Genomic DNA, 14,981 nt, shown 5'->3' on the forward strand with positions numbered 1-14,981 from the left:
TGGTGATAGGCCTGACCACGTTTTTGTTTGAAGGAATATGGACCTTGGGACTATGGATTAGAAAAAGAGTCAAATGTTTTAAGTGCTGCTTAAAGGACGATACTAGTAGAAGTGTGGAAGGCAGTAGTCTTGAGTGATTTGAACTGTGGTGGGCCAGCACAAGAGGTTTCAGAGGAGAAGAGCTTTAGTGTGTTTAGAAATTGTTCTTGGGATATTTTGGTGAAGAATGTGGTTGCTTTTTGCCCCTGTATGAAAAGCTTGCCAGGGGCCAAAATGAAGAGTTTCCCTTGGTAGAAAAAAAAATCTCAAAACAGCCTAGTATAGACTCTTGTGTGGTTATTAGTGTTGACTGTAATGAAGATATGTAATGAAAAGGAGCAAGCTGAGCAAGGGAAAATATTTGAGAGAAAAGGAGAGCCAGAAGGTAGATTGGAGCTAAGTTCTATGTTCAAGGAGATAAACAGATTAAGAAATGGAATAAAGGGAGTCATAATCTAGATCCAACTCAGCTAAATTTTTCAATTAAAAAAAAAGTTAAAGAAAAGCTTAGAGTTTGTGATACACACTTTTATGCCCAGAACTTGGAAGGCAGAGACTGGTGGATCTCTAAGTTTGAGGCCAGCCTGGTCTATAGAGCAAGATCCAGGACAATCAAGCTTAGACAGTGAAGGAAACCATCAAAAACAGAAAGTTGGTGAAGATGTAGGTGAACAAAAGGGCCATGTTCCAGCCACAGCAAGCAGCAGAACTTGATAACAACTTTGGTCATGTGTTTCTGGAGTTAAGGATAGAAGAAAGGGGCTATGGAATTTGCCACCATGATTAAAGAAAGCTGCTGAGGCCAGGCATGTGTCAGGGGTGTCCATAAATGGAGGTCTAGAAAGGCCATTGGGTGAAGTTGTGAAGTTGAAGCCTGGATTGCCTTGGAGATCCAAATATTTTGAATAATGCCAGAGCCATGAGAAGCCTGATGAGGAGAGTTGACAACAGAGAGTGGAATCAGCCCACAAGAAGGAAGTATGTTGCAGTCAACAAAGCTGAACAGAGTTGGAGATCTGAAGAGCAATTTGGTATCAGACATGGAGATACAGACTTTGGAGTTTGCCCAGCTGTTTTTTGGTCTTGTTTTGTTCTGGTATTTCCTCACTATACTCCCTTCTATATATTTTGGAATGGTAATATATATCTCATGCCATTATATGTTAGAAGTATGTGGTCTATTTGATTTGTGGGTTACAGTTAAAAGATTGCATGAATTTCAGAAGAGACTTTGAACTTTAGAGTTTTAAATACGTGTGAAATTGTTATAGACTAGGGGGACCTTTGAAGTTAGACTAAATGCATTTTTTTCATTATGATATGACTACAAGTCTTTGGGGACCAGGGAGTGGAATGTGGTGGTTTGAAAGACAATGGTCCCCAGAGAGAATGGTACTATGTAGCAGGTGCAGCCTTGTTAGAAGAAGTGTTTCACTGTGGAAGCAGTATTTAAGGTTTTATAGATGCTCAAGATACAACCTAGTGTCTCAGACCACTTCTTATCTCCAGGATCAAGACATAAGAGCTCTGAACTCCTTCTCTAGTACCATATCTGCCTGACTGTTGTTTTGCTTCCTACTATGGTGATAATGGACTAAACCTCTAAACTCTTATAAACAACTTTATAAGAGTTGCCATGGTCTTGATGTTTCTTCACTGCAATGAAATCCCTAGCTAAGGCAATTACTAATCCTGGACCTGGGGCCTGCACTGGACTGTGGTTGATATATCCAGTAGCACTCCAATGAAGAAAAAACACCACAATTAAAACATAGTGTATGAAGAAAAAAAATTCATACCATGGACCTAGAGACATGGCTTAGGAATTAAGAGCATTGCTGATTTTTGAGAGGACCTAAGTATAGTTCTCTGAAACCACATTGGTTGGCTCATGATTCCTGTAACTCTAACTCTAGAGAATCTGATGCCCTCTTCTGGCCTCTATGGGCACCAGCACACACATCAGACACACACACACACACACACACACTCACAAACACAAATAAAAATGAAATAAATTAACAACAACAAAAATCACTACTGGGATGTAGTTCAGTGGTAGAGTCCTTGAAGCATACATGAGGCTCAAGGTTCATTCCTAGTAAAAGAATTGCATTCTCAATTTATTTGTCTTTTATGTACAAAGGAATAAAAATGAAAACTCAGATATTAGTAATAAGAAAATATACACACCTATATATTTCCTTCAAAAATAAGACTTAAATATGTACTTTAAGATCTAAAATAAAATGAGAAGCTGAATTCAGAGGTCCTGTTATAAAGTAGCAGTTGTTAGCATTTAAACAGATTAACTCTAATGAAAAATATAATTGTCAAACTAATATTATTAAAACACAAATAAAAATACATATTAATATCCATATAGGTTTTTAAAGCAAAGTTCATGTAAACAAAATGGGAGTAGAAGTTTGCACTAAACTTTTTCATCATATTTAGAAAGCTACTCTGTATTTTAAAATGATTTCAAAATTTTTTAATTAAAATATAATCATATTATTTCCCTCTTCCCCTTTTTTCTCTCTAACCCCTCCCACTTACAGTAGCTTGAAAAAACTGATCCTTTGTACCCATAAGCCAATCAGGTAACAGAAATGAATGAACGCTCAACTACCTTTCTTTACTTACATAGCCCAGGATCCTAGCAAGGTAATGATGTTCCCCCTTAATGGCTAGCTCTTCCACCTTAGACTAATACAATTAAGATAATCTCTCCCCATGGACACGCCAAGAGGCCCATCTCTCAGGTTATTTTATATTCTGGCAAGTTAACCCTAGCCACCACAGTTACTGTGTACATAAATTGTGTAGTAACTAAAACCCAAGGTTACTGTTAACCATGGTTAATTCCAGTTACATTTGTATAGTGAAAATGAGTGTTTTAAAAAGTTTATGTTTCTAATAATAATAATGCCTGCCTCAATGAACATGTCCATATCACACACTGAAAGGTAAACATACTAATGTTTGATACAACAGTTATACAGCTATGCTTATAGATGACCTCTCTTGAAAGAAATATTTTAAGTAATTACAATCAGGTAATGTAAGGTTCCTTTCTCTCACAAAGTATAAATATTTTGCTGGGAGATGCACACAAGCAGGTGTGAATAAGCAAATGCAAGTTGGAGGGCGTTTGTAGGGATGGACAACCGCCTGGAGATTGACAGGGGAACTTACAGGCAAGGCTAGGAGTCACTGAGGAGACAGTCAATCTTGGTGGTTTCATTACAAGAATAAACGACAATTTTTCCTAATTCTACAGCATGGAGTCATGCATGGGATTATGCAGTTGAGAAAAGCATTTCAACTAGCCACAGCCAGTCAGCCATAACTGGATTGTTGACAGCAACTTTTTTTTCAAAAAACATTTATGGATGCTTTCACCTTGTATCAAATATTGGCTATCAAGACCATCTGGCCAAATGCAATCATGAGAAAATGAGAAAGGTACATTGATTGTTCATTATTGGAAACCATTGTTTCTATTTTAATTCAATATCAGCAATGTATTCAAAATGACAGTCACTGACCGATGTGTCAAAGACTTCATGTGCGTTATTTTGATCATTCAAGTTAGGTTTAAAGTTTAGAAATTTACCCTCAAAGAGAAATACATTGTGAATATTTATGTAGCAAACATGTACTTGAACCCAGAACTTTTGAGATCTCAATAATTGTAGCTGGCATTATTCTGCCTTCTTTTCTTTGGCCTTGAAAAGTCATGCATGTTTTGTATTTGAAGTACTGATATGGGCAATTACAAGAGAATGAGAAATGGCTGGAGTCACACACATACGAACACACGCACGCGTGCGCACACACACACACACACACGCACACACACACATTCCAATTCCTCCCTTTAAGCCCAGCAGAGCTCAAATTTCCTTGTCAACAGCAAGGACCAGGGGCAGAACTTCAGCCAAATAAATCTCAGCTTTAGGGAGATGCCTATGTGTCTGGGACTGAGACCTGGTCGACTTTCTCTGAGTTTCACTCCAGAAATAACCATGCTAAATCAGAAGAGTCTAGTGGATACATTGGCACAGACTACACTGAAATTACATGGGTAGCAAAAGTGTTTGCCCTATAAATAGCAAAAGGAGAAAATGCTGGTTTATAGTCAGGCCTTAACCATTAGCCTCAAGACATGAAAAAACAGAGGTTTCTTCTTTTGTATTAAGTTAATGTTTTTTTTTTTTTACCCTATACTGTTTTTAAATATTACAAACATCAATTCAAATTAATCCTGAGTTAATTCTTTTTAGTTTTAGATTACCGTTAGCATAGAATACTATCAATGTATCAACCCATAAACAATAAAATCTACAAGCCAAACAAAAATTGAATGTGCAGTACACTCAAAACTGGGGTCAAAATGGCTATCACGGGGATATGAGACGGCATGTTTGTCGAGATGTTTTTACCTCTAAGAGAAACCATAATGAGATGACCAGCTTCTCTCAACTGTGTAATTTTACGCTGATGCTATAATTAAAGACAGACCAAAAATAAAGAAAAATAAACATAAACTCAAATAATCAGACCGTAGCAATGGATAAAGAGTAAGTCGATATCATTGTTTTAGAAAAAGGAGCCCTGGTTTACCTGCTAAGGGCATAAGGGGATGGTTTCCTTTGGATGGTTCCAGAATGTTTGCCTCTGGAAGTTCAGGGTTCTCTTCTGAGGTGATTGCTCTGCCTGTCACTCAAAAAGAAACAAAATATAGCTTTCGGGCTATCGATTTTGATTAGGGCAGACTGTCGGGGAAAAGTATTTTTATTTTGTTGGAAGGAACACAGACCATTTGGGAAAGAGGGGTTGAAAATTTCTGTGTCATTAACCGATCGGACGGAATACCATTCACCCCCCCTCCCCAGTTCCTCCCATCATCTTTGAGGCATCTGCCTAAACCGTGGGGCCTTAATTGTGAATATCTTTTTTATTTTCCCCCCCATTACGTGGCGGAGCACAATGGCTGCTGGAGGGAAGGCTCAAGCTTGAGCTCTAATTTCAATTCAAGACTATAATTAATGTTCCCAGGGTCAGGCTCTTGCCTGGTAGATGCCCGGTGGGTTTCCAACGGCTGAGGGAGGGAGCCAAGCGGTAAGGAATCGTGTCTACAAGCCAGCTGGGCTTCCCTGGTGTCTTCTCCCTGGCTCAGGCAAGTCCTCCTCACCTCGGGCCCTGCTGTTATCTGCTACCAAGCGGAGCCAGAGGAAATTGATGGAGATGGTGCCAACTTGTGTCCCGAGGGTTCACTCTTTGCCAACATTCGCTTTAGAGAGAGCAGGTCTCATTGGCTGTGGAAGCCATTGAATTTCTGCTCCCTCGGGCCAGCCCTGCATTAAGCTCCTTCCAGGGTCTGAGGGCTGCAACTTTCACCAGTGGGTTTCCGTTTAGAACCCTCACTTACAAAACTCTCCCGGGTACCCTATTATCTTGCCAGTCCTGATCGGAAATGTAGCTGGAAAATTCAGGGAGCCTTGGAAAAATAACAGATCTAAGCTCCTTCACTCAGCACTCTTGGCATGGTTCTTATTGGAAAAGACTAGAAAAATAGGGAGATGTTGATTATTCGGTGCTCACTTCTTCTCTGGGTACCTGTGTTTTGCATGTAAATGGTATTTGTGTTTATATTCTCTACTTAGCATATATACATTATAATAAGTGGTGTCTATGTTCAGTAACTTATTTCCTCATTCATGCACACAATTCCATCACTTAAGTAATTCACTCGTTCATTCATTTATTCAATATTTACTGTTTTATTATCAACTTGTCTACTGCTTGCCTGGAACTGGGTTGAATGACCAGACCTCAGTCTGGAATAAGACAGACCATGTCCCTGTTCTCACGATGTCTACAGAACAGTAAAGCAAACACTGAAGGAGGAACTATGAAAACGCTAAGTGTAAATCACCCTGTGATGCCAGTTAGAAATGAAGGGCATCCTAAGACGTCACCCCAGTTTGGACTGCAGAATCTGTGGAGAACGGGACATTTGAGCCGGCGCAGCTGGGGACTGCAGCACATCTCGTGTAGCTTGCCCTACGAGGCGATATTAGACAGATGTGTCCCAAGGTGACAGACAGGAAGGACTTTTGGAAGTAACTAATATTACAGTTGCCTTACTTCATTGGAATCAAATAATTAAAATATTTGTTATTAGAAAGGATGGTACAAATATTTTTATTTTAAAAAGCAATAATGTTGGTTTAATTTTTACGAACCAAAAATATAGCCTAGACAACAGAGACAAGAGAAAAAGTAATTGTATCCCATTTACCCACAAACCTTTTTTTTTTTTTTTACCAATTTCTTATTGAGAATTATCCATCTTTATTTTTTCCCGTGTACATATGTGCATATAAATACATGTATGCATGTAATTCTTATGAGTATATATAGCTCACACAGAGATGCATGCACATATATAGTACATGCATATATTACACATTACATAAAGGAAATATATATGTATATTTATAATCAGGACTTTTTTACTTCATATAGTTTTCTGTATTAGCAAACATAAACTCTATTTTGCATGTGTGCATGTAATTGTGTGTGTATATCCGTGTGTGTGTGTGTACACATGTATACTACCATGCCTTTCTGTAGGTCAGAGGCCAATCTTGGGTGTTCGTTGATTTTCTTTTTTTTTTTTTTTTTCAGGTGGGAATATCTATCTGTTTATTCTCTGTATTCCAGGCTCACTAGCCTTCCAGCTTTTGGGAAATCTCCTGTCTCCTTGCCCATCCCACTATAGGAGCTCTGGGTTTACAGAAGTGTGCCACTCTGCCTGACTTAACAGAGCTTCCTGGGATCTGAACTTAAATCCTCATGCTTATGACCAGTGTTTTGTCTGAGCCATCTTTCCAGCCTTAAGCTTTGTTCTTCATACTTGACTTATAACAATCAAAAGTAACATTAAAGTTTCATTTTACTTTGATAATTCTATATTATTTCTACTGCTTTTTGGAAGCTTGATTCTCTTTCTGTTTAGCTTACCCCTCTCCACTCCCCAGTGCTGGCAACTATTAAACCCAGGGTTTTGAATTTTGCTTTCATATTTCATTTTGAGTGACAGTCTAGGCTGCTCATACTGGTCTTGAACTCACTCTCCAGAACAGAAAGTCTTTGAACGTCCAGCCCTCTTACTTTGCCTGCTTATATTAAAGGCCACACCACCAAACCTGGCTTGTATTGAAGTTTTTAATCATTCAAAAATTATCTCTGTACATTATTTGAGATGAGATCACAATTTATTTTTTTCCTAAATGTATTAGATTTTCCAAATCCTATTTATAGAACTATTTTCTTTCCTTACCATCATATATCAAATCTCCATAGATACGGATGCCATCTTGCAATCTATTTTCTACTTCAGTGGTCCATCTATCTATTATGATGGTTACTCAACCCTGTTTTATTAAAATTGCATTGTGTTTTGACAGATTATAAGCAAAGGAACCCATGAATGAATGGATAGTTCAGAGAGCAGTCTCTGGAGACAGACCCGATGTAACCCGAAACCCTGGACAGTAATAATTTACTTAACCTGAATGAGGCTCGCGATCAGTCTTTTCACATTAGCGTGATACCTTCCTATCGTTCAGCTTGTGGCCAAAGCTTGAGTATTAACTTTCAGAATTGGAAGTGGGATTAGCCGTGTAATCCCAAAACAAAAATGTGGAATTCTACAAATTTCACCATAAAACAGTTAATAAGTAAATTATATGGTTGACCCTAGAAATAGTAGATGCCTGGCCCGATAGCACAATCTATTGCATATCAAATCCACCTCACTAGTACCTAGAGCCTGGTTAGTTACACGACTAGACGGGAAAGAGAGTTTTACAGAAACCTCTGAGACATTTCAAGATGAAACAGTGAGTCAGATAAGAACCTCTCCTCCCTCTTTCTCCCTTTTCCTCCTCACACACACACACACACACACACACACACACACACACACACACACACAGAGACTGCTGATGGCTGTGTTAGCATTAAGAACAGTAAGTAGGCAAGGGCCTGCTTAGCATGCCTTAGCATGCCTTTCCCATCTTTCCATCCTCCATCCCATCCTCAGAAGTCTCTCCTCCTCAAGTTTCCTCCAGCGTCCCTGCTATCATCGTTCTTGCCTGGGCCTCGATGAATGCAATAGAACACTAATTAGTTTCCCTCTACCGGGCCTTCCTCTCCAGATCCATCAAACACTCCACAAACAGATTTATCTTCTTACATTGCAATCAGCAACCTGTCTCCAAAAACTTTTAATGACCCTTGTATTGTACAAAGAGCACATTCTTCATTGTGGCCTATTATGACCTGCTTCCTAATTGCCAGTCGGGCTTATGTCAAAGATTACTGCACTGCAGACCTGTTAGCAAGGCAAAGCCACTCCCAGCTCTGTTCTCCACACTCTTTGGGATGCCCAGTCTTCTCTATGTGTTCCCATGTATGGGATTTCGTCAGATTTTTTTTCCCTCACTCACTTTTTTTATTATTATTTTTTGTTTTTATTTCATGTGTATGAGTGTTTTGCCTGCATATATGGCCTGCCACCATATATGTGCCTCGGAGGCCAGAAGAGGGCATCAGATTCCCTGAGACTAGAGTTACAGATGATTGTGAGCTGCCAAGTGGGTTCTGCAAACCGAACTCAGGTCTTGTAGAGGAGCCATCTATCTACCCATCTTCTCATCCACTTCTTGTCTAAGTCCTTTCCTTGGAAGTCCAGTCCAGAATCTACCTTTCTTGATTTCCTAAATTTATACAATACCAAAGGTTACTCAATCTTCTTAGTCACTAAGCAGTAGCAAGTATGGTGGTACATACCCTTGATCCCAGAACTCAGGAGGCAGAGGCAGCCAGAGCACTGTGATTTCAAGGCCAATTTGGTCTACATCATGAGTTTCAGGCAAGCCAAGGCTACAAAGTGAAACCCAGTCAAAAATAAACAAAAGAGACAATCATCACAAGAATAACACCACAGTTGTTGAATTACTTACAACTAATTTTTAGGCTTGTTTGTTTTTGTTTTTTGGTTTAAGCATTGAGAGGAGGAGGGAACAGAAAGGGTAGACTTTGAATTTCTATGTGGCATCTCTAAAGGTAGAGACTCTAATTTTGCAGAAGGCTGTTTTGAAAAATGATAGTAGGGGGCTGGAGAGCTGGCTCAGTGGTGAAGAGCACATATTGTTCTTCCTGAAGATGCAAGTTCAATTCCCACTGCCACATCAGGCAGCTCACAGTCAGTTGCAACTCCAGTTCCAGGAAGTTCCAGCACTGGCCTGTGTAAGCACCTCTTCATCCAGCAAACAAACACATCACTAATAATAATAATTGCAGTAATAGTAGTGCTACATTTTAAAAAGAAATATGATAATCACTGGTACATAGTAAATATTTCTAGCACTTAGCCTTCCAGGCATATGGTAGTATGATATATCACTGCTCTTTGAGTTAGAGCTGACTGTACAGAAAGGAACAGAAGCAGCTCAGGACCCCCATGACTAAGTTCTCAGCACAAAAATTTATTTGCCCCAGAGAGACAAAGGACAGGGAATAAAAGACAAAGGCAAGTGATAAAGGAGGGATGCTGGGTAGAGACGAGACAGACATGGACCACAGAAAAATGGTAAGGGGAAAGCTTGTGTTAGGATGAGGTGTTTAATTTTTATTGGGCATGTTAAGTAAGGTAGCCAAATGGGCTTTTGATTGTTGAACTTCAAAACTTTGATAGTTGGACTTTGGTAGTCAGCCTCAAGTGGTCAAATAAGGGACTAGACCTTGGAGGCTAGCTTTAGGAGTGTAATCTAACAGTTTTTAGCAAGGCAGAGAGAGGGGACGGGGGAGAAGAGCACTGCCTGTCAAAGCTATGCCTGCCATGCTCAGACGGGCTAGAGTCCCTTCATTCATGACTTGCTTTGCTCAAGGCATTGTGAGTTTATGTGGTACACGCTTCTTCCAGTGATAAGCACTGAGTCTGCATGCATTCTCCAGAATCTTTCCTTCTATTTTCAACTAACAATATGTTCCGCAATTTGTCCACTTCTGGCTATTATAGAGACGAGCCCCTCAGTTTGTTTCTAAAAACTGATCCACACCCCCTAAAGTCATGACTGAGCATGTGACCAAGAAATTAATCTTCAATTTTTAGCCACTCAGACTTAGGATTTCTTTGTTAATCCTGCATAGCTTAGCAGACCCTCAATTACGAATTAAATCTACAAAATACACTTTTCATTCCATGCATTAAGAACATCCATTATTTGGCAAAAACAAACAAATAAACAACCTCCCCCCAAACCAACCAAACAAAAAAGCTTTATTTGCTTAAACATTAGTGGGTCGAGCTAAGCAATTTCACCAGGGTTTATAGTAGAACATCAAGCAATCATGCATGGAGAACCAGAGGGCGATCTTAAGAGTCACTCTAGGCCCCAGAAATGGACGGGGGACGGACGTGGCACACTCTGGGGAGCCAGAGGTGTCTGTCTTCTTTCCACAGCAACTGGAGCTGCTGTGACTTGCTGAACCGAGGGAAGGGGGGTCTTGAAATATCAAAAGAGAAGCAGCAAGCTAACCAACACGCCTTACGGACACCTTAGACAACTACGATATTAGCAGGGTTCTACAACCACAGAGGCGCTGGGGCAATGAGGACTGAAGGGATTTCCAGAAACAACTTGAGGATGTAATAATATTGAGAGTTTGAACCATAAAATAAACTTTATTACCAGGTGAATGTTCATTACAGACGATCATAATTTATACAGGGTATTCCTCGTTCTAAGTTAGTTTGTAACTGAGGTTTTTCACTTCGTAGCATTTAACAAAGAGCCTGCTTATTTCTTATTTATTCTTTGAAGAAAGAATGGTGGTTTCTGGGACTGGGGACATGGCTCAGTGGTTAGGTGCACTTTCTGCTCTTCTAGAGGACCTGCGCTCAGTTCTCCGCACCCAAACGGAGCCACACAGGATGGACTGTAACTCTTCTTCCAAGGCATCCATGCCTGCTCAGGCCTCCAAAGGAATTACACACATATGTACTGCATGCATGTAGATATAGTTGCTTTTTCAAAAATATTTAGACTGTTGTTTCCAATAATAGTAAAAGATTATTGTCATTAACGATAATGTTTTGGGAAACAGCTATTTTGTGTAAAGATAATTAGAATTTAACGAATGTCTATTTGATTAAGTTTTGATTGTAAGTAACACACACAGACAGATACAATTTTGTCCATAGGTTTCAAACGATGCTTAGAGTTACAATACTATAGAAATGCTTCCCTGCAGGCCTCCCTTCCAGGCCATTGGCCTCATGTTTACCCCTTCTGTCTAATGGTTTTACAGTACCTGAATTCAGTCTAAGAATGAGCCTACTACGGACATACTCTATGCCTATAACTAGATTGATAGAGATTAACTACATCATTTTCTAGAAAAAACACTGAGTGATGCATCCACAGACCTGCCCTGGGTGCACACAAAAAACGGGAGCATTCGCGCAGACAGCCAATCTGCTATACCAACCAACCACAGGCATTCCTCTTGACTCTTAGTTTTTATTTTGAACTGCATTGCTTATTTATTTTTTTCCATTCTATTATTCTCCTTCGCCCATTTCTTCATCCATAGATACTTTTACAAGAGTCTTCCAGGAAGGCAAAAACTGTTATTTGAAGAGGTCCTACATAGTGTTAGATGCCTATGGACTCAGATAATTGAATTTGTCCTTCACGTGATTCATCGATCTCCTTCATAGGGCTTCTGCTTGGGGCCAGCCTTTCTGCTCATGCTGGATGACAGGAAAATCAACCCGCTGTCTTGGAGCAGCTCATACTATTCTGTGGCCTGGCCTTTTATTGATCTAATTTGCTATGAGCGCAACATTCTAAACATTCCTCTGAGGACACACACACACGTGCCAGGGGCCATACTTGTTTAGCTTGACCTTGATCAAACTTCTCACATTCTCATATCAGTTGCCATAATTTACAAACAAAACAGGTGTTGAGCTGAAGATGCCCGTTTTCCATAAACCCAGCCCCTCTCCACCCTTATACATCAGGCCAGTTACTGTGACTTAATAATAATAGCCTTCCTGAGTACAAGAGGTTTCCCATGCGAAGGTATCAGCACAGTGTGCTTTTGTGTCTTTAAACTGTATTTAAACGCCATTGATTTAAGCAAACTAGATTTTTATAACTTTTTAAATGGGTGTGCTGTCCTGAAAGGACAGATACGGCCACTTTCACATTCTGGCATCATGGTGAACTACAAATGAAGGGCGAGTCTGGAGAGACGGTTCCATGAAGTAGTTTACAACCATCTATAGGTTGTTCTATAGGATCCAGTTCTATAGGATCCAGTGTGTTCTTCTCACCTCTGAAGGCACCAAGCATGGACATGGTGCACATACACACATGTACCAAAGTACTCGTACACACAAAATAAAATCAATACTTAAAAAAAGAAGAAAAGGGAGAAAATGGGTCTAAAGAAATAAGTGAGAAATATGTGAATTATGAAGTTCTTACGAATGAAAGGAACCCACAGACGTTTAGGAATAGAGAAAAGCACCTAAAATGGGCTTTCTCATTGTAGTGGGGTGGCGGGTCATCCCAGAGTGGCCACACGCAGAAAGCACAGGACAGGGTTGGTGGGCTCCAGGAGGAATGGCCAGCTTTTGAGCTACATCCAGACGGGGTGGATCTGATCTGTGGGTGGCAGCACTCAAATGCAGATGGGCAATGCCTCTGTCGAGCCAGCTCTCACCTTATGGCAAGGCTGGAGGACGGCAGCCTGGCAGCACCATATGGGATATAGCCTTTGCACACAAGCCCGTAAACCGTCACAGCAACACATGCTGAACATTTCAATCTCCTTCACGGAATCTGCTTGCAAAGTGGAGAATGCTGCGGCCCCTTTCATTTTTCCCCGCTGCTTGCTCAGGCCTTGACTTTAATGGTTTTCCTTCGGTTAAATAAATGCTTACTGATCAAAGCGTATTACCAGGGAATTTGAAATTATTTACTAGCGTTCAATAAACAATTAGCAGTATGTTGTTTCTTACCGTGGATAGTAAATAAAAATTGAATACATACACACACACACACACACACACACACACACACACACACATATATACAGTTTGAGTTTCCCCCCTTCAGAATTAGGTGAATTGTTTAGAAGCATTATTGGCTGAATTAGTTTGGAGTTCTGGTTTCCTGTGGATGCGGCCTCTCAGTGATCCAGCTTAAAGGGATAATCTTCAAGGTCCCTTCTCACCCTAATATTTCATTTTTAAAATATTAACTCTCAGTCGTTGAAGTTTGCATATTGTTTTAAAATTTTGACTGTTCTGTTCTTGCTTTGTCTCTTGGTGTTGGAAGAACCGCCCTCCCCTCCTAGAGGGAGAGATAGCAGCTGGCTGGCCAGGCAGGGCAGCTCCACAGACTGGAAAGGGGGTGAGGGGCTCGTATCTAATTAGAGCAGCAGGGAAAGGTTTTTTAGCAAGGCAAATTGTAATCCTTTTTTCTGGAAACTGGCCAGGGCATTAGGGTTAACAACACAGTTTGTGCAAAATAATAATAATCATAAAAAATCTACCCACCCCGTGTTTATGGATCACCAGTGTCTTAGATGTCCAAGTTCATATCTCACTTAAAAGATTTTTTTTATATATACAGTATCCCTTAACACCTGCCAAAAACTTGGCAAAAACTTAGCAGCCAGAGGAAGATAGCACCAGCTTCAAGGTGCTCATTTTGCTTAGATATTTTCACAAGAATTTGAACTGTAATCTGGGAGGGGAAAATTCAATTCCAAACATTCAATGTGCCCGATCTCATCATAGTAACATTGGCATAAAGCAATATTTTAGCTGAGTTTTTGTTTTGTGTGTATGTGTTCCTTCTCATTATTGTAGGGCTGAGGATCGAACACATGACCCCAGGCATGCTTGGGAAGCACTTCACTGTTGACCCAAGAGAACAGTTAGTAAGGTTTGTCATTCTTAGGGTTTGTTTAATTTTCTGTTTAAAATGGACCTTTTGTTTCTGATTCTGAAGTCCCGAACAGTCCCTTCAGGGTCACCCTCTTCGAGCTTTGTGCCTTCCTATGAATCCCTCTTTGGAAACGCAAGGTAAAGAATGTTCCTCTGCTCCTCTCTCTACAGAATAGTGAATGAGCTGGCAACAATTCCTTGAGCATGTGAAGCAGAGTCTAGTTGAATATAATTCACTAAGATGAACCATTGGTACTCTGGTGGCAAACTTGTGCAAGAGTCATTTTTGCAATGGCAAAGGGCAGCTTTCCTCCGAATGGTTTAACTATGAATGGATAGGTTTGTCGCTCATGCCCTGATTTAATCAGTTGACCAAACAATACAATTGTGTTCAATCAAAAGGTGTTCTGGGTTTATAATTTATGTATTGAACTGAATTTGTTTCACAGAGGAAACCTTACCTAGTAGTTAAGAATTCAATAGATTGAAACAACTGGTTATGGAATAGTTCACATAAAAAAATCTATGTGATGGCCTGGGGTGGGGAACTCCAACACACATAGCTAGGACAAGCTGTAAGAGTTGAGTGAACAAGTTTAAGATGCAGCCTCTAATGCTAGGCAGAAATAAAATAACACCATCTAAATGTGTGTCTGTGTTCAGAAAAGCCTAATGTGCTCCTTTCGGTTGTAGGCTAGGTCAGAGTGGCATGGGCTTCCGTCCCTGAAGGACTGACTGATTTCTAGCCGCAGAACAGATCCTGGAATGAGATTTGGAAGCAAATTAATAACAAAACAGAGGCACTGTTTGGTCTTCTGTTGTTTTTTCACAGTCCCCCTTTCCGTGCATTTGCCTGTGTTGGGACAATAAATAATAGCACACGTAGGGCCCAGAC

Source organism: Alexandromys fortis, unplaced genomic scaffold, assembly GCF_014885135.2.
Source record: "Alexandromys fortis isolate MF-2015 unplaced genomic scaffold, M_Fortis_MF-2015_v1.1 scaffold_33, whole genome shotgun sequence".
Taxonomy (NCBI): Eukaryota; Metazoa; Chordata; class Mammalia; order Rodentia; family Cricetidae; genus Alexandromys; species Alexandromys fortis.